The following is a 19,682-nucleotide window of genomic DNA, read 5'->3' as shown; positions in this document are numbered from 1 at the left end:
GTTAGGGGAAAGGTTAGGGTTAGGCACTAGGGGGATTGTTAGGCTTAGGCTGCAGGGGGGAAGGGTTAGGTTTAAACCGTGGTGGGTTTGGACAGAGGAGCGGACGGCGGCGGGCACAGGAGCGGGGATTCAGGTGTTTGGGTTTTTTTGTGTGTGTGTCTTTGTCTGGCACTGCTTGGGGGGGCACTGCATAGGGAGGACCAGGGCCGTAGCTAGGGTAGTGCGGCCGGTGTCATCGCACAGGGCACCACAGATCAGGGGGCGCTGTTTGGGCCTGTCAAATTTCTGTTTATTATCATCCTCACTTGTAGCTTCCTCTTATTTCATCCCCAGCAACTCCTGGCTGCCCCTATCTCTTCCCTGGCCCTTCCCCATGAGGCCATTGCCCTTTTTTGGGTGTATTATGTCCCTTTGAAAAATGAGGGGGGCGCCAATGTTCTTTCTGGCACAGGGCACCAAAAAGTCTAGTTACGGCTCTGGGGAGGACTACTACTGGATGCACTATATATGGGGCACTACTGGGGGCACTGCATAGAAGAGACCATTACTGGGGGCACTGCATAGGGGGGACTACTACTGGGGGCATTATATTTGGACCACTGCATAGGGGGGACTACTACTGGGGGCACTATATAAGGGGCACTACTGGGGACACTGCATAGGGGAGACCACTACTGGGTGCACTGCATAGGAGGACTACTACTGGGGGCACTATATAAGGGGCACTACTGGGAGCACTGCTGGGGGGGCACTACTGGGGGTACTGCATAGGAGGGACCACTACTGGGGGCAATGCATAGGGGTGACTACTACTGGGGGCATCATATAAGAGGCACTGCATAGGTGGGAGCACTACTGGGGGCACTGCATAGGGGGGGATTACTACTGGGGCACAGTATAAGGGGCACTGCATAGGTGGGACCACTACTGGGTGCACTGTATAAGGGGCACTACTGGGAGCACTGCATAAGGGGGACCACTACTGGGGGCACTGTATAAGGGGCACTACTTGGAACAATGCAAAAAGGGACCACTACTGGGGGCACTACATAGGTGGACTACGACTGGGGCACTGTATAAGGGGTACTGTATAGGGGGCCACTACTGGGGGCACTGTATAAGGGGCACTACTGGGAGCACTGCTTAAGGGGGAGCACTATTGGGGGGGCACTGTATAAGGGGCACTACTGGAAGCACTGCATAGGGGGGGCAGTAATAGGGGCACTGTATAAGGGGCACTACCGGGAGCATGGTATAGGGGGGCCACTACTTGGGACACTGTATAAGGGGCACTACTGGAAGCACTGCATAGGGGGGACCACTACTGGGGGCACAGCATAGGGGGACTACTACTAGCGACACTGTATAAGGGGCCCTACTTGGGGCACTGTATAAGGGGCACTGCATAAGGGGCACTGAATAAGAGTGTATTACTGGGGGCACTGTATAAGGGTGCACTACTGGGGGCACTGTATAAGGGGCACTGCATAAGGGGCACTGCTACTGGGGACATTACATAAGGGGCACTACTACAATGGGCATTGCAAGTGGGGCACTACTACTTGGAGGCATTAAGGTGTATATGGAATGGAAAGGAATGTTCCCAGAGTGACGAGTAACGGTGGTTTGTCATGTTGCCATGCCCCCATTTTTCAGTGTCCACGCCACTTGGGGCATGTGACCACGCTTACTTTTTCGGGACGTACTTATGGAGTGCGCACCTACTTGGGGGGCTCCATTTTTTTTATTTGCCCTGGCCTCCAAATGGAATCGCTATGAAATACCCCCTAACTCTAATCCTCCTTAGGGGTGCCTAACTCTAACCTCCCCCCCAAGTGCCTAACCCTAATCCCCCCTCTAAGTGCCTAACCCTAACCCCCCCTTCCCTGCTGCATAAACCTAAGCCCCCCGGGGGGGTGCCTAACCCTAAGTCCCCCCCGGGGGTGCCTAACCCTACCCCTCCCTCCCCCTAGCCTAACACTAACCCTCCCGGGGAGGTGCCTATCCCCTAAGTCCCCCCCGGGTGCCCTAAATCTAACCCTCACCCCCCGCGGCTGTCCGCTCGCGGCGCCCGGTATCCCTTTGATCGGGATGCCGGACACTGGTCTCCTGGCGTCGGGGAAATGGCAGGCATCTAGATATAGACGCTCGGTCAGTTATCCCACACGGGGATAAAGCAGTTGTGAAGCCAGCTGTCGGGATCCCGGCAGCCGGCTTCCCGACTGTAAACCCTCCAAATACCCTAGTTACGCCACTAAAAATGACACCAACCGACCTGGTAATGTGAAAGTACATTCCTAGGTTCATCTTGCTCAATTAAAAAAAAAAAAATATATATATATATATATAAATATATATCTTCACAAAATAATGTCTTTTGAGAGTAGAGAATAAGGACCTCATTCAGAGTCGGTCGAAGCGGCCGCTCGGTCGTACGGGAAAAGGGTCCGTATATGCAAATAATTCTCTCGCAAGTTGCTTCCCTAAGTTCGGATCGGTAGCTGGCCGACCAAGGGGAGGAAACGGTCGGAAGACAAAAAAATACGCCCCCTTCTCGTATGCATTACACGTCATCTCCGGGCATATAAGGATTAATCGAGACCATCAGGTACCATCGAAACTGGTCGTAGAGCTTAAGGTTGACCATACCCTCTCTTAAGCTCTACGATCATGTCAGTGTAAAAGCCTCCCATGTCACATGTGCCATGACGCTACTTTGTTAATTATGCACTCCCATAAACCGTATGCACTCCCACAAAACGCCGTTCGCATAATTAGGCACGCCTGCGTTCGGATCTCCACTCCCCCGTTTTCAAGCACCTTCCCCTGTTACCACCCACAAACGCCTCAATCTGTCACTCAAACTACCGACCGGGCTGTGTTCAAGGAGAGAGAAATTTCTGATCGTAGCGGCTAGTTTGGGCACGCGCATTGCGAACTTTACGTATGCGCAGTATAGCGAACATCGGTGGCGTACGACCGTGCGGCCGCTTCGACCGACTCTGAATGAGGTCCTAAGTGTGTGCACAAAAACAAATATTTTTGTTGTCTGCACAGGGCCTGATTCATCATGGATCGCAATTGCAACCACGTATGGAGATCGGTCAATGGTGCATACTGTGCATGCGTATGGACCGCAGTGCACGTGTTAGCACTGCGATCGCGCAGCGATCACCCACTCAGAAAGAAAGCCATCGAAGGGTGAGTGACGGGAAGTCAGCGTTGGGGAGTGGTGACAGTAGAGTGGTCAGAGAAACGCAGGCGTGCCTGTCCGTTTAAATGGTGTTACTTGGGCGTGCATAAATTATCCACTGCGACGGCATACACACACAGCATGAGTACTCACTGCGTGCCACAAGGTTAGCATTTCTGAGTAACGTCAGACTGCTATACTGTAATTCTGCGTGAGGGGCTGATGTAACTCGATGTTCCTGATGTATACGCAGGACTGCATGGTATTATGGATGTGAGATAGCGGTAGTGGGCGTCCCTATGCTGTCTGTGTGACAGCTTTGCAATTGCATTCATTAGCATATTTTTGCAGCAGATCTGCATAAGTCATCGCAGCTGTGATCGCAATAGCGATCCATAATGAATCAGGCCCACAGTGTGCTTCGTAAATCAGGTGTGTTGACTACTTCCTGAGACATAACCTGAACAGTAGATTTTGGCAGTTAATCAATTGTTTTGCATATTAAACAATCACTCATGTCTCATGGGCTGTTCAATGCTGCAATTTGCATAATTTTACCATGTGGGGTAGGGCTTTCATGATGCAATTCAATACATATTGTGTCATCCAATCCCACCAATACCAGAGCTTTGCACTTCCCTGCGGAAGTGCAGGAGAAGAGCCAACTCTCTCAGGAGGCTGGGAGTGCCCACCTAAATTTGAAACTCTCCCGGCTGTTCCAAGAGAGTTGACAAGTATGCGACTTTTCATTTTACCCCTGTAATAACATGAGAAATTCATGTAGTATATAAGTGCAGTTCATCAATAATGAAAAAATATGGACATTGAGCCTGATTCAGAGTGTTATGGTATTCTAATGCCGCAGTAGGCCTCTGAAGGCTAAAGACGTCCACTGCATCCATCATGGGCAACTAAACTTACTCAGAATGGCCGGCGGAAATCCTGGAAGCTAATGGTCTGTGTGCAATGCATAGATATTTGCCTGTTATAACAAAAGCTTCTCTGTCAACTTAGAAACAGAGGCAGACACAGGGCCTAATTCAGCAAGGAACGCAGTTGCTTATAGTCACACTATCAGTTGATTGTTGTATTCTGCGCAGGCATATGCATCGCCGTGCACGTGCGCGAACTAGCCACTGCGATCGGCAGAGGCTACGCAGACCCATGGCAGAGCGATTGATATGTGGGTGGTGACAGGGGGTGGTCGGGCGAACGCAGGCGTGCCAGTGCCTTTCAACGGCGTTGCAGGGGTGTGCACAAATTAGCCACAGCGATTCCCTACGCAGCCTGTGGTCTCATAGCAAGTGCTGAAGTAAACTATTTCTGAGTGAGGTCTGACCTACATTAACTGTGCATAGGGTCCGATGTTACCGATTATATGTTGTCAAAGTATACGGATGTGAGTAAGGGGAAGTGAGCGTCGTTATGTCAGACTGCGATCGCAATGTGATGCAAACATTTAAATATCGCCTCTGATATTAGCAACTGCGTTGCGTGCGTGTAAGCAGGATAGCGATCCGTAGTGAATCAGGCCCACAGTCCACATGAGTCTACACATTTTTGAACTCATCCTTACCAGCCACTTGAAAGGTTGCGGCAAAGTGTACAATTAATTCTGGAAAAAGTCTCTGCAGCCCCTGGTGCAAGGAGCACTTATCTATGGAATTCGGAAGTTATCATTGGGCAGTGAATGGTACAGCTTGTTTAACCTCATGATCTTTTCCATACCAATCTCTCATTGTAATTACACCTCACCTTCAATAGCTTATATGTGTAGAGCTCTCATTTTCTTTAAACTAAACACCAGGCCCTCTATATAATTTAACGTTTGCTTATGCCCAATACTTCCCTTTTGGCCACAGATAAAATCTATCTCTCCTTACCCTGTTAATTTAGTATTAATGTTTTAGTAAGAGCAGACTGTTCTGGGAAAACTTATATCTGTGAGAATGTCAAAGTTCACTTTAAAATGAAAGATTGAAAAGCACTTGCTGATGAGAATACCCACACACACGCATACATGTTTCAATGTGCATTCCAAAGACATCTAATGAATTTGGATATGTCTTGACCATACTTGCCTAGGCTCCCGAATCTTGGGTGCTGCTCTCGGCCGACCAGAAGAGCATTGAAGTCTCCTGGAGACTCCAGTGTGCATCACCGTGTCCGCCGGTGCCACCCACTTTCCAAGTAAAGTGGGCATTCCAGGTGGCCAATGACGTGAATTGCACTGTATCGCATCATTATAGCCACCCCCCCACACACTTTACAATGCAAACAACTCAATTGTGTTATCACGCCCTTCGCACCACCCCATTTTCTGCTCCAAGTCCCCCACACACCCTGTGCTGTGCTGGCCTGGCGGCCCCGTCCCGGAGGGGGAGGCCGGAAAGTTAGCAACTATGATCTGGACATGCAGCCCTTTTGCAACACTCTTATCTCTTTATCTGTCTATTAATACCTAGTTCATGTTCTGCAGTTGAAAACAGCTACAGAGCCTGCTCCCCCCATCTCCCTCTCTCCCTATTATCCCACGCCCAATTGGGAAGGGGGAAGGTTTGTGGGTGGGGCTGTTGGGGGTTACGAGCACGGGGTGGGGGACATGCGTGGTATTGCACAGGGGGGTGCCAGCTCCAACTACTAACAGGTCTTCCTCTACCTTACAAACTCTGTCCATCCCAACACAACACTCTCCCATCTCGCTTATGTCTGTTCCATCTTTCCCCTTCCCCCTTTGTCATCTCTGTTCCCCTCCTACCATCTCTCTTTCATATCTGTCAATCAATCTCTCTCTCATCATCTTTGTCCCCCTCCACCACTCAATCACTCTCATCTCCATTCCAGGTGGTGGGGGCACGCGTGAAGGTATCAAGTAGGGGAGGGCTTAAGTGTAAGTGGTATGAGTTGGAAGGCCATAAGGGGAAGGTGTGAGATAAGCCAAATTAAAGACAGTGTGACTAGGGCGGTTGCCCAGAATCCCACACACATTGGAGGGCCCCAACACATAGCTACATCACCAGCATGGAGTAGCACTGTGGCATATGTTAACTCGGGTTTCTGTGACATAATGTGAACTGAGGGCACTACAGTGTGTTTAAAAACATTTATGGTGTTGGGAGTATATAAACATTAAACTTTTTAACTACATAGCCAGCATAACTTATTAAATATTTTATTGGTAAGGGCCTCCAACAGTTAGTTGCCATATGCCCCCTACAAACCTTAATCTGCTCCTGGGTTTGAGTGGAAGGGGGTGGCAGTGGTGCAAGTAGAATACATCTCTTGCAGGTACTCTGTGGGCATGGCCACAAATCAGGGGAGCATGGCCATGCGTTAGAATTGCACAAAGTACAATTGCTGGGGTTTTGGGATTGTAGAAACAGACAAGAGCAATGAGCTGCAACACAAAAGATGTCATCTGTGGAGAGGGCCATAACTAGAGTGCAGAGGCTCTGTGTACGGCACCCTGCATCTAGGATTGCTGCTGCAGCACTTGCGGGCACCCTGCACAGTATATGGAGCCGATTAGGTATCCTCCCAGTCAGCACTGCACTTACAAGAGCTGCCGGTCACACCCCCTCTGCACGACGTAAAGACATCATGCACGCGACATCAGGGGGCGGGGCAGGCACAGGGCGCAATTGTGCCCTATTATGGCTCTGTCTGTGGAATTGCTTTTCCACATCTTTTGTTTTGCAGCTCATTGGACTCTCTCTCTCTGCAATTCCAAAACCCCGGCACATGTACTATGTGCAATTCTTATATATATTGCACAGCCAAGTGAGTCTATGGGGTAATTTACTAAAGTGAGAGTTTGTGCCCCTAGCAACCAATCATATTCTAGCTATTATCTTCTAGAACAGGGGTTACCAACCACGGTCCTCAAGGCACACTAACAGTCCAGGTTTTAGGGATAGCCATACTTGAGCACAAGTGACTTAATTAGTACCTCAGTTATTTTGATTTAACCATCTGAGCACAATCATGGATATCACTAAAACCAAGACTGTTAGTGTGCCTTGAGGACCGAGGTTGGGAATCACTATTCTAGAAGGTGCTAGATAAATGTTAAGTAGAACCTGACTGGTTGCTATTAGGGGTGTGCACCGGCCATTTTTCGTGTTTTGTGTTTTGGTTTTGGATCTTTCTTCGTGTTTTGGATCTGGATTGGTTTTGCCAAAACCACCCTTCCATGGTTTGGGTTCTGGGTTTTGTGTTTTGGATCTGTATTTTAAAAAAATAAATAAATAAAGACAGCTAAAATCAGAGAATTTGTAGGTTTTTCTGCTCCTATGCTATTATTAACCTCAATAACCTTAATTTACACTCATTTCCAGTCTATTCTGAATACCTCACACCTCACAATATTGATTTAGTCCAAAAGGTTGCACCGATGTAGCTGGATGACTATGCTAAGCGACACGAGTGGACGGCACAAACACGTGGCCCATCTAGGAGTGACATTACAGTGGCAGACAGGATGGCAGTTTGAAAAACTAGGCCCCAAACAGTGCATAATGCAAAGAAAAAAAAGAGGTGCAAGATGGAATTGTCCTTGGGCCCTCCCACCCACCCTTATGTTGTATAAACAGGACATGATGCACACTTTAACAAACCAATCATTTCAGCACCAGGGTTTGCCACACGACTGTGGCTGAAATGATTGGTTCGTTTGGGCCCCCACAAAACAAGATGGCAATTAATCTGTCCCTGCACAAACTGTCTCTATGGAAGCAAGATGTCGTCCTCATCCTCCTCATCCACCGATTCTTCACCCTCTTCAGTGTTGTGTACATCCTCATCCTCACAGAGTATTAATTCGTCCCCGCAGGAATCCACCACCACAGGTCCCTCTGTACGTTCTGGAGGCTGGTCTCCCTGGAAGAGTTGATAATTAATTTTATGAACATCATCTTCTCCACATTTTGTGGAAGCAACCTCCTACGCCTTTCGCTGACAAGGTTCCCGGCTGCACTAAACACTCTTTCGGAGTATACACTGGAGGGGGGCAACTCAGGTAAAATAAAGCCAGTTTGTACAGGGGCCTCCAAATTGCCTCTTTTTCCTGCCAGTATGGGTACGGACTGTCTGACATGCCTACTTGGATGCTGTCACCAATGTAATCCTCCACCATTCTGTCAGTGGTGACAGTATCATATGCAGTGACAGTAGACATGTCAGAAATTGTTGGCACGTCCTTCAGTCCAGACCAGATGTCCAAACTGGCCCTTGACTTATGACACAGGCGCACGCTTGGCGCTGCTACTGTGCTGATGCACGTGCGGCTACAGCACAAGTCACAAACACAGAAAAAAAATGTTTTTTATTTTTTGGAGCACTTTGGGAGTTACAGCACCCTTTAACAGACTTATGGGAAACAGACGCACGCTTGGCGCTTCTCCTTTGTTGATGCACGTGCGGCTACTGTGCATACATTTCGCACACAAACACAGAAAAAAAAGAATTGTTTATTTTTTGTGGAGCGCACTTTGGGGGTTATACCACCCTTTAACAGACTTATGGGACAGAGGCGCACGCTTAGCGCTGCTCGTTTGTTGATGCACGTGCTGCTACTGCGCATACATTTCGCACACAAACACAGAAAAAAAAGAATTGTTTATTTTTTGTGGAGCGCACTTTGGGGGTTACACCACCCTTTAACAGACTTATGGGACACAGGCGCACGCTTGCCGCTGCTCCTTTGTTGATGCATGTGCGGCAACTTCGCACTCAATTCACAAAGACAGAAAATATTTTATTATATTTTTTTGGCGTGCACTATGGGTTACACCACCCTTTAACCGACAAGCCAGCCGGCCTTTGATTTATGACAGGCGCACGCTGATGCACTTGTGGCTACTGCGCACTCAATTCACAAAGACAGAAAATATTTTATTATATTTTTTTGGTGTGCACTATGGGTTGTTTTTGCACTTGGGGGGAGCACCCCGATGGACAGGTCACCCCCTGGACAACACTACAGCACCCCTTTAGGACTGCAGCCTTTATGGGACACTGCACAACACAGCCCAGCCAGCCCCTAAAGAGTTTGGAGTGGACACAGCCCCTATGGACAACTGACTGCACAACAGAGCCCAGCCAGCCCCTATGGACTTTGGAGGAGTGGACACAGGGCCTAATTCAGACCCGCTCGCGAGCGCTGAGCGCTCGCAAGTGGGTCGATGTTGGCCCAGTGCGCATGCACGAGACCCGGATAGCGACGGCAAAGTGGTGGGTCTCGTACTAAAGCGGGCATGCTGTCGATGGTGAGTGACAGCACGCCCCCTTTGGTGGGCATGCTGGGGGCGTGGCTGCCCAGACGGAGGCGTTCCTATGGGAATGCCTACCATCTGGGGCCGGCCCCACTGACATCACAAGTCATGTCAGTGGGAGTGCCTTCGGCTCCGATAGTCGAAAGCACTCCAGGGCTTGCGGAAACGAGACCCTACCACAAGGGTCTCGTCGCAAGCCTGATGGTCGCGATGGTCATCTTTTTGGCCGGTCGCTATAGCTGTGGGTGGTTACCCACATCTATGCGAGCGGCCAGGAGGCCGCTCTAAAAAAAGAGAAGGAAGGCCCTGATTCAGAGCGAGCGCTCTGTCAGAGCGTCCGGCTCTGAATCAGGGCCACAGCCCCTATGGACAACAGCAGCACAGCACAACACAGCCAGCACCTATGGACTTTGGAGGAGTGGACACAGCCCCTAAGGACAACAGCAGCACAGCGCAGCACAGCACAACACTAAACTACACTACACTATACAGCCCAGCCAGCCCTCCCTCTTCACTGTCCACAGCCGAGTGAGAAAATGGCACTGATGCAGGTACCTTTTATAGAATCCAAAACCCGCGAGATCCGACAGTGGGATGATGACATTTTGCCTCAATTTCAGATCCGAGTCAATCGGGAAAACTCGAGCCTGACTCGGATCGGACTCGGATCGGGAGGGCTCGGGGGGGTTCGGATTTCAGAAATCTGAACTCGCTCACCCCTAGTTGCTATGGGCAACATCTCCACTTCTAAAAACTCTCACTTTAGTAAATTTACCCCTAGGACTAGTGACATTTACGAACACAGTCACTATTGGAACATATTTACAAACAAAGACAAGCATAAGACGTCTTAAAAGCTGACTAAAGTTGATCTGAAGCCAGCAGGGCCAGTTCTTGACCAAGTAGAGCCCTTGGCAAAAAAGTCTATTTGGCACCCCCCTTAAAAAAAAATCTATACTATTTTTATGTGTGTCCTACATAAAAATTCACCTTATCTATATGGTGGTTTCTCTGCAACTGGGAACCTCTGAAGAAAATAATTCTCCATGTGTCTTCAGTCGGTATTCACTATTCATGTAGGAGAGGGTGTAGTAGGTATTCAAATCCCAACAGCGGAAGCCTAGCAGAGGTGAAGATCCCGACTGCTAATTAGGTAAGTATCTCTAACCTAATTCCCTACCCTAACCCTCCTTTAGGGGTGCCTAACCCTAACCTACCCCCCAAGTGCCTAACCCTAACCCCCTTCTAAGTGCCTAAACCTAACCCCCCCTTCCCCACAGCCTAAACCTAAGTCTCCCGGGGGGTGCCAGACCCTAACCTCCCCCCGGGGATGCCTAACTCCCCCCTCCCCAAACCTAACCCTCCCGGGGGGTGCCTAACCCTAAGTCCCCCCGGGAACCCTAAAACATAACCCTACCCCCCGGCTGTCCACGCCCGGTGCCCGGCATTCCTTCGCTCGGTATGCCGGTCGTTGGGCTCCCGGCGTAGGTCTAATGACAGGCGTCGGGGATTTCGAAGTCTGTCATTAGTATCTTGCCGGGATTAGACAGTCGGGAAGCCGGCGGTCGCCATTTAGACCGTCAGCTTCCTGACTACATCCCATAGAAGATCACATGGTCCAGAAGATGCCCGTTTGTGTAACCAATGTCTTCATCATACAACAGAGGTTCAACCAGACTTTTGCCCCCTGTATCACCTCCTGCCTCATGTCCCCTCCACAGGGCTCAGCCCCATTACTATCGGAGTGTGTGGCCTAATCGTGGGAGTCCCTTTAGAAAAAAAATAATTTGCAGCACAGCGAAGTGGCGCTGCATGCTGGGGAGGGGGGCACTGTGGGCCCCACAGCCCGGCGCAAAACCAGGGGTGGGCGCTATCAGTATGATCTCTCCCCCCACACAAGCAGAGGATACTGCTTGCCCCCTGTATCTCTCCGGTCTCCTGCCTCGTCACTCCAGCCTCCTGCCCCCTGTCACATCAGCCTCCAGCCCCATCACTCCAGCATCCTGCCCCATCATATCAGCCTCCTACCCGATCACTCCAGCATCCTGCCCCATGTCTCTCCAGCCTCCTGTCACTCCAGCCTCCTGTCCCTTGTCTCTCCAGCCTCCTGCCCCGTCACTCCAGCCTCCTGTCTTTACAGCCTTATGTGTCACCCCAAGAGTCAACCCATCCACGGCCTCCTCCAAGTTACTTTTTTCGTTTCACTGCCTGCATGCTTCTCTTCATGCTCCTTCCATGGGCAGTCTGCCCATGGAAGAAAGACAGGGGCACGGCTGGAAGTTCAGCTCCTCTTCATGCCAGAGCAGGGAGTGTGACATGACATTGTGATGTCAGTGTTGTGCTTCCTGCAGCCCTCACTGCAGCCAGGTAAAAATAGAGAAACTGTCACTGTGTCTTGCTCGGCCAATGGCGGTGCCGTGGCAGTAAGGTGGTCGGGCGGTACGGCGTACTGGCTAATTTCTTAATGGTCCACCATACCAGCCCCTGCAGCCTTACTTTATACGGTTTGCCAGCTCCATGCTCTGACATGTGTAAGCAATGCAGGGAAGCTTCCTGGCACTTGCCACAGACTAGCTACTCTTTTTCACCTGGTTTGCTACTACACCTTCATTAAGGGCTTTGTCCTTTTCTTTTCAGGAAGAGGGAGACATTGGGGATAGGTGGGGATTAAGAAAATAGGCGGATACACAAAATATGAATAGTGGCCATTGAGCTTATAGATATGAAATATGGAGGTGAGTCGAAGGATGAATCATTTCTGTTTGGGGAAAGCATATTAGTATAACCTTTGGTAGTGCTCAGCCTGACAACTACAGTTGGATAATATTGCAGACAAGATAAGACAAAATGATTATGGTGGATTCCACTTGCAATCATTAGAAACCATTTTAAACCTAGGCAGCAGTTACAGTTGAAACATTAAAGGATATTGGACAATGCCGATCGGATACTGGGGTTGATGTATTAAGCAGTGAAAAGCGTGGAGAAATGGACCAGTGGAGAAATTGCCCCTAGTAACCAATTAGCTTTGATGATGTATTTATCAAGTACATTCTATAAAATAATAGGTTTTTATGGGCAAGTTCTGCAATGGTCCACTTCTTCACTCTTTTCACTACTTGATACATCAACATTTATATTTCTAAAACCATTACAATACATTCTAGAAAGACCACTGTAAGCCCCATTACTGCTGCCATGACAAGAGCTGCAGTGTTCGGTTTAAGCTAAGTGATATTGGAGCCCTAGTTAAATTTTGAACCATAGTTACATTTAGAACCATAATAGTGATCTAATTAATGTTATGCACCATAGATGTGCCCTAGTCCACACTGCACCATACAGTGCACTCAATTCATATGCCACATTGTAGTGCTGCCAATTCACAGTATGCCACATTGTAGTTCCCCCAGTTCATCAGTGATGTGTGGTCAGGTGAGACAGAGCCTTTCCTGTCATACTTAGATATACTCCACAGTTTTTACTACAAAAATTATAAGAACATTTTAAGAAAATATTATAAATATATTTGTATTACTGTAATCATTTTTATAATAAAAACTTTGGAGTAAAAAGTGTATGGCAGGTGAGGCACTGCCTCCCCTGTCTACCTTTTCTGCACATCCCTGATCAAAACACATAACAATTTCCAGCACTATATACTGCTGCACCTTTGTATAATGCCCACATGAACCCTCGGGTGCATATATGTATATGTAACTCTGGCTCTGATACTAGCCAGTGCCTCCCCAGCCATTTACCTCACCGCATGTCACTGCTGTTCATATTATGCCACATTGCAGTACCTCATATTTATATTAAGTCACACTGTATTGGCTTCAGTTCATAATGTGCCACATTACAGTGCCCCACAAGTCATATGATGCCAAACTACAGTGCCCCAGTTCATACTGTGCTACATTACAACACCCTCAGTTCAAATGATGCCACAATAAATTGCCCTAAATTCATATTGTGCCACACCATAGTGTCCCCAGTTCATACTGTGCAACATTTCGGTGCCACCAGTTAATTTTATGCAGTTTTTAAAGCCTCCAGTCAGTATATGTTGTGTGAAATAGCAGTGCCTTCCATGAGATGCATCATATCAGTGTGGAGCTTTACTGAGAGGGAGAGACAGATCACCATCTAGTGCTGATGGTTCTTCCTTTTCAGACCGGGTAACGGGTCAGAACCAGTGGCGGATTTTGCCTACAGCCCCCCCCCAGTAAAATCCGCCACCTGAGTCAGGGGAATCTTAAGAGAGGAGGGGGCCCGTGTGCACTCCCCGTGTGGGGCTCCCTCCTCTCTTCTCGGTGGCCGGCAGCTGACTGATGCAGCTGGCCAACCACCGGAGCATTAGAAGACTCCGGGCACTAGAGTGTGACCGGAGTCTACTGCGTATGCGCAGAATGCCAGGAAAATGGCCGCCGCGGCCATTTTCCGGCGTTCTGTGCATGCACAGTAAACTCTGGGCACTAGAGTGTGCCCAGAGTCTACTGCGCATGCGCAGAACACCGGAAAAATGTCCACGGCGGCCATTTCCGGTGTTCTGAGCAGCGCTGACACCCGCCGCGGGACCACGGACAGGTAAGGTTAAAATAATATGGATGCAGGGTGTGCGGTGCGGGGCCCCCCTGGACTCGGGGGCCCGTGTGCCCCGCACACACTGCACCCATTATAGATACGCCACTGACCAGAGTGTAGTCAGTGCAGTCCGTGACTGCACTGGCTGCACTGCGACTGGCAGTGGCTTCCCATTGGAAGGGCTACCTGCCAGTCACATAGCTTTGTTCATGCATTGGAGTTTGGCTCAGCGGGGATCGCTAACTATGGAGACCAGTTACTATCAAAGTTAAGGGAGAAACAGGTGGCTTGAGCTGTGAGTGAGAAAATTGATGTCTCGTGTTGTAGTGGGAAAATTTACCAATGCCACTTGCCACTGAGAGCTGACTGAGGTAGCCAGCTGTAGGGAAGAGCTCTGTCAGTAGGTGTCCGCATACTGGGCCTGATTCAGTATTTGCGCTCGCTCGTTCAGAAAAATGGGCCGGCTATTTAAATTGAGCGCTCGCTCTTTGCGCTCTGTTGACGCCTCTATATCTGAGCGAGCGAACGAAACATGCGCTCGCTATTTTGTAAAGACGCCCCCTGGCCGCTCGCATCCTATGTCATCTCCGCTATTTATTAGATTAATCGAGTACATCGAAAGGCGTCTGAACTGCTCGCAGTGCTTGTGGTTGGATTTTCCTACCGCAATCATGCGAACAGTTCAGGCTAAGAAACAACCAAGTGACGTGGTCGATGACGCTGCTTTGTTAATTATGCACACCTTTAAAACGCCTGTTTTGACCGTTTGGCATGCCTGCGTTCGGATTACCACTCCCCGTTTTCAAGCACCTTCTCCTGTTACCACCCACAAACGCCTCGTCCTGTCACTCAAATTAGCAGGCACTCGCTATTTTGCGAGCGCTCGATTTCCGACCGCAAAGAGAGATGAGCGGTACCTATAATGCCTACAAGACAGAGCTTTTCTATGCATGATGGTGCTGACAATGGAGTCCAGGGTCGGAATGGCCCACAGGGGTAGAGGGGAAGCCCCCAGTGGGCCCCACTGGCTGAGAGCCAACCCTTCCTCTAGGGATCAGGTACCAGACTGTGCACTTGAATTATACTTTATATAAATGTTACATTATACTGCACAGGACTATGGTGTATTTTCTACAATGCCTTGCTGTAATTAATCTGGTACATTATCATGCATGCTCCCGCAGTATTTACTATATATATATATTTTTAAAGGGGCCCAGCCAATGCACTCTTTAATGGTTAGCCAAGGTTGGCCACACACCTAAGTATGGGCCCCTATCACTGTATTTCCCAGTGGGCCCTTCACACTCCAGTCCAAGACTGATGGAGTCTGATTATGGCTGGAACAAGTACCCCATTCAGCATACACTGCAGTGAGAGACATGGGGCCAGATGTAGTAAGCTCTGAAAAATGATAAACTTAAGAGTGATAAACTAACAACCAATCAGCTCCCAACTGTCATTTTTCAAACACAGCCTGTAACATGACAGTTGGGAGCTGAGTGGCTGGTCAGTTATCACTCTCCAGTTTATCATTTTTCAGAGCTTACTACATCTGGCCCCATAGAAACATAGCATCTGCTATCTACTAAGGCACTAGTCAGTATGGCATACAGTTGGGCATACGGGATGCAGTCAGGAAGCCGACGGTTGCAATGCCGACCGCCGGCTTCCCGACTGTCAAATCCCGGCAAGGTACTAATGACAGGCGACGAAATCCTGATGCCTGACACCGGGAGCATACCGATCGAAGGTAAGCTGGGCGCGGACAGCCGCAAGGGGGAAGGGTTAGGCTAGGGCAAGGGGGGGTTAGGGTTAGCAACCCTTAAAGGAGGGTTAGGGGGTAAAATAGGGTTAGTTGTACTTACCTTTTGTAGCTTCGGGATCTTCACCCCGCTGGGCTTCCGCTGTCAGGATTTGAAACGCCGGCCATGTGACCGGCGGTAATACCTACTACACCCAGGCATACAGATGGGTACACATTTACTAATTGGACACTCAAATTGTCTGGCCAGACATCACAACTGAACAGGCATTCAAATTTGCCTGTCCATTTGTGATGTCAGTGTCGGCGGTTCCTGCAGCAAGTGTATGTGCGATTGACAGGTCGCCCATACACACAGCCAGACATACTGATATATCTGCAAGATATATTGGCATCGGCTGTTCTGCAAAGCCGACCTGATATGTCTGAATGTCATCGTCCAAAGACATATCAGTTGTATACACCCGCCAATTTCAAGAAGGTGTTGAGTATCTATCTATTTTCTAAACAGGGCCCCCACATTGCAGGAGTTAGGTGAGCATAAGAAAAGCTTAATAAACCAGCAGCAACAGCAGGTACAGATGTATCCTCATACACCTACAGTATCTCTTTTGCGCCATATGGCACAAAACACCTGCCACAATTCCCTTGCTGCATGCTTTTTCCTCAATTTTGTTACTTTTTCCTTAACTTTGTTGCTTTTCCCTTCCTTATACTACTTTATCCTCAATGTTTCATCTTAATTCAGAGATGGACGCTAACGCGATCGCACTTGCAATTTCACAGGCAACGCAGCAGCAAAAATATGCTAATGTCTGCAAAGATCATGTGAGCATAAGGACGCCCACTGCTGCGTACCTGCGTAATTATCGGTAACATTGCCGCACATCGGTGGCCATCTTGGCCTTGCGGAAGGTCTGACCTGCACCAGCCTTGGGAGCTCTTTAGACATGCAGAGCTGCGCATGCACTCACAGTGGCTAAATTATGCACACCCATGTAACGGCGTTTAAACGGACAGACACGCCTGTGTTTCTCAGACCACCACCCATCACCACTCCCAAACGCTGACAACCTGTCACCCTCTCTACGATGGATTCCTATGTATGTCTGTGATCGTAGTGTGATCCCTGCGCACAAGCAGTGCGGCTTATTCGCATGCGCAATGGCAATCTCTTGATTGCGTGCGTAATCGCCTTTGCGTCCGTTCTGAATCAGGCCCTAAGTACTTAAAATTATTTTTTTTGTCGTAGAGGAATTCCCATAAAGTCACAGATGAAACATAACAATGCATGACACGGGTCACTCATGTCTGACCAGTCTTTTGCCTCAACTTTGCTACTTTTTCCTTTACTGTTGCTACGTTTTCATTAGTAATTTTGCGTTTTAGGGCCTGATTCAGAGATGTACGCTAATGACACCGCTGCTGTGAATGTACATGCAGCAGGAGCTCGAAAAAAAATACAAATGTCGCAGCCACCATGATTTGTTTTTGGACGTCCACCAATGGCTTCGCAAATCCAAGCAACCACATACAAAGATGCAGATCAGTCGATTATCAGAGTTCTGAGTAACCCTATGTCTACTCAGAATGGCCACTGGAACTGAGACGCCGGAGCCATTTTTACTGCAGGGATGGGGAACCTTTTTTCTGCCGTGGGCCATTTTGATATATATAACATTATTTGCGGGCCCGGTGCAGGCCATGCCCCCTTTGTGTGATGTCACACAGGGGCGGGGTCACAATCATCGGTGAGTACAGCAATGTCTGGAGCATCCTGAGGATGCTTCTGGGAGCTGTAAGGGCAGTTGTGTGACCATCTGAAGCCTCCTTAGGACATTTCAGGTGGCACTGCTGCATAGATTCTGGCTGCAGGGTGACATTATAGGCACCCTGCTATCCAGATGAGGCTTGCAGAAAAAAGCTCAGAGGGCCAGACCAAATGATTCCGCGGGCTTTATACGGCCCCCGGGCCTGAGGCTCCCCATCCCTGGTGTACAGGATCGCACTTGCAGTCTGCGATGCCCCCAAAATGGTTGCGAAACACCTGTGTTAGTGTTGCCACTCCCCCAACGCTCTGTCAATCACCATTTGGCCAAATCCTCTCTGCGACCACTGACGGTAATGAAACAAGGCATGTGCAGTGCAACTTATATGCAGATCACTGATAATCGCTCAACTGTCATTGCGTCTATCTCTTTATCAGGCCCTTAGTTTGAATGCTGAATAGATATTTTAAAGCCTATTATGTTGGTATTACTAATTGTTTTATTTCGACAGACATGTTTACAATGTAAAGATGGATTTCTGGGAGGGTCCATGAGAAATACAAAGTGGTTGATTCTTTGAAATAGTGGTTCTGTTCATTGCATCACTTCTGGAAATACTGAGAGGAGTATTTCATAGCAGTGTGCTGGTTTCATGTTTCAGGCCTCAGCTGTATGATGATCTTGACCTCATGCCCAGCAGCTGCCAATAGTTTTCCAGTGGCTGAGCAAACACAAAAACTATGGAGGGGAAAATAAGTATGCCCACGTTAATGAGAATGGTAAGTGTAGTAATTTTTTTTATTTTAATTCTGTTTGGTTTTTGCCAGCATTAATATAATATATAATGTTCCAAAAAAAAAAACAAACAAACTAAAATTAATACATTTGGGAAAAAAAATTATACAACATTAAACAATTTCAACCACAAAAATATACAGTTGAATGACAGTAAAATGAGTAAGAAAACATAGAACATAACTCCCAATTTGCGCCTCAAGAAAGGGGCGGGCGTTGTCCCAAGGTGACTATTTCTTGGCAGATAGAGGTGGTGTTAGGACATATACTACAGTGAAACAGCAAATATAGGCACCAGTCAGATGTTTTCCATTGTTACCACGTATAGATACAGTCAGGTCCATAAATATTGGGACATTTACAGAATTTTCAGATTTTGGCCTCTATTCACCACTACAATGGTTTTGAAATGAAACAAACAAGATGTGCTTTAACTGCAGACTTTCAGATTTAATTTGAGGGTAATTGCATCCAAATCGGGTGAACGGTGTAGGAATTACAACAGTTTCAATATGTGCCTCCCACTTTTTAAGGGGCCAAAAGTAATGGGACTATCAACTCAAAAGTTATTTCATGGACAGGTGTGGGCTATTCCCTCATTTTTTCATTATCAATTAAGCAGGTAAAAGGTCTGGTGTTTATTCTAGGTGTAACATTTGCATTTGGAATCAGTTGCTGTCAACTCTCAATATGAGATCCAAAGAGCTATCACTATCAGTGAAGCAAGCCATCATTAGGCTGAAAAATTAAAACAAACCCATCAGAGAGATTGCAAAAACATTAAGTGTGGCCAAATCAACTCTTTTGAACATTCTTAAAAAGAAAGAACGCACCGGAGAGCTCAGCAACACCAAAAGACCCGGAAGACCACGGAAAACAACTGTGGTGGATGACAAAAGAATTATTTTCCTGGTGAATAAAAACCCCTTCACAACAGTTGGCCAAATCAAGAACACTCTCCAGGAGGTAGATGTATATGTGTCAAAGTCAACAATCAAGAGAAGACTTCACAAGAGTGAATATAGAGGGTTCACCACAAGATGCAAACCATTGGTGAGCCACAAAAACAGGAAGACCAGATTACAGTTTGCCAAACAACATCTAAAAAAGCCATTACAGTTCTGGAACAACATCCTATTGACAGATGAGACAAAGATCAACTTGTACCAGAGTGATGGGAAGAGAAGAGAAGGAAAGGAACTGCTCATGAGCCAAAACATACCACCTCATAAGTGAAGCATGGTGGTGGTAGTGTCATGGCGTGGGCATGTATGGCTGCCAATGCAACTGGTTCCCTTGTA

Source organism: Taudactylus pleione, unplaced genomic scaffold, assembly GCF_031769625.1.
Source record: "Taudactylus pleione unplaced genomic scaffold, aTauple2 ptg000687l, whole genome shotgun sequence".
Lineage (NCBI taxonomy): Eukaryota > Metazoa > Chordata > Amphibia > Anura > Myobatrachidae > Taudactylus > Taudactylus pleione.
The sequence above is the reverse complement of the archived record's forward strand: the minus strand, read 5'-3'. Positions refer to the sequence as shown.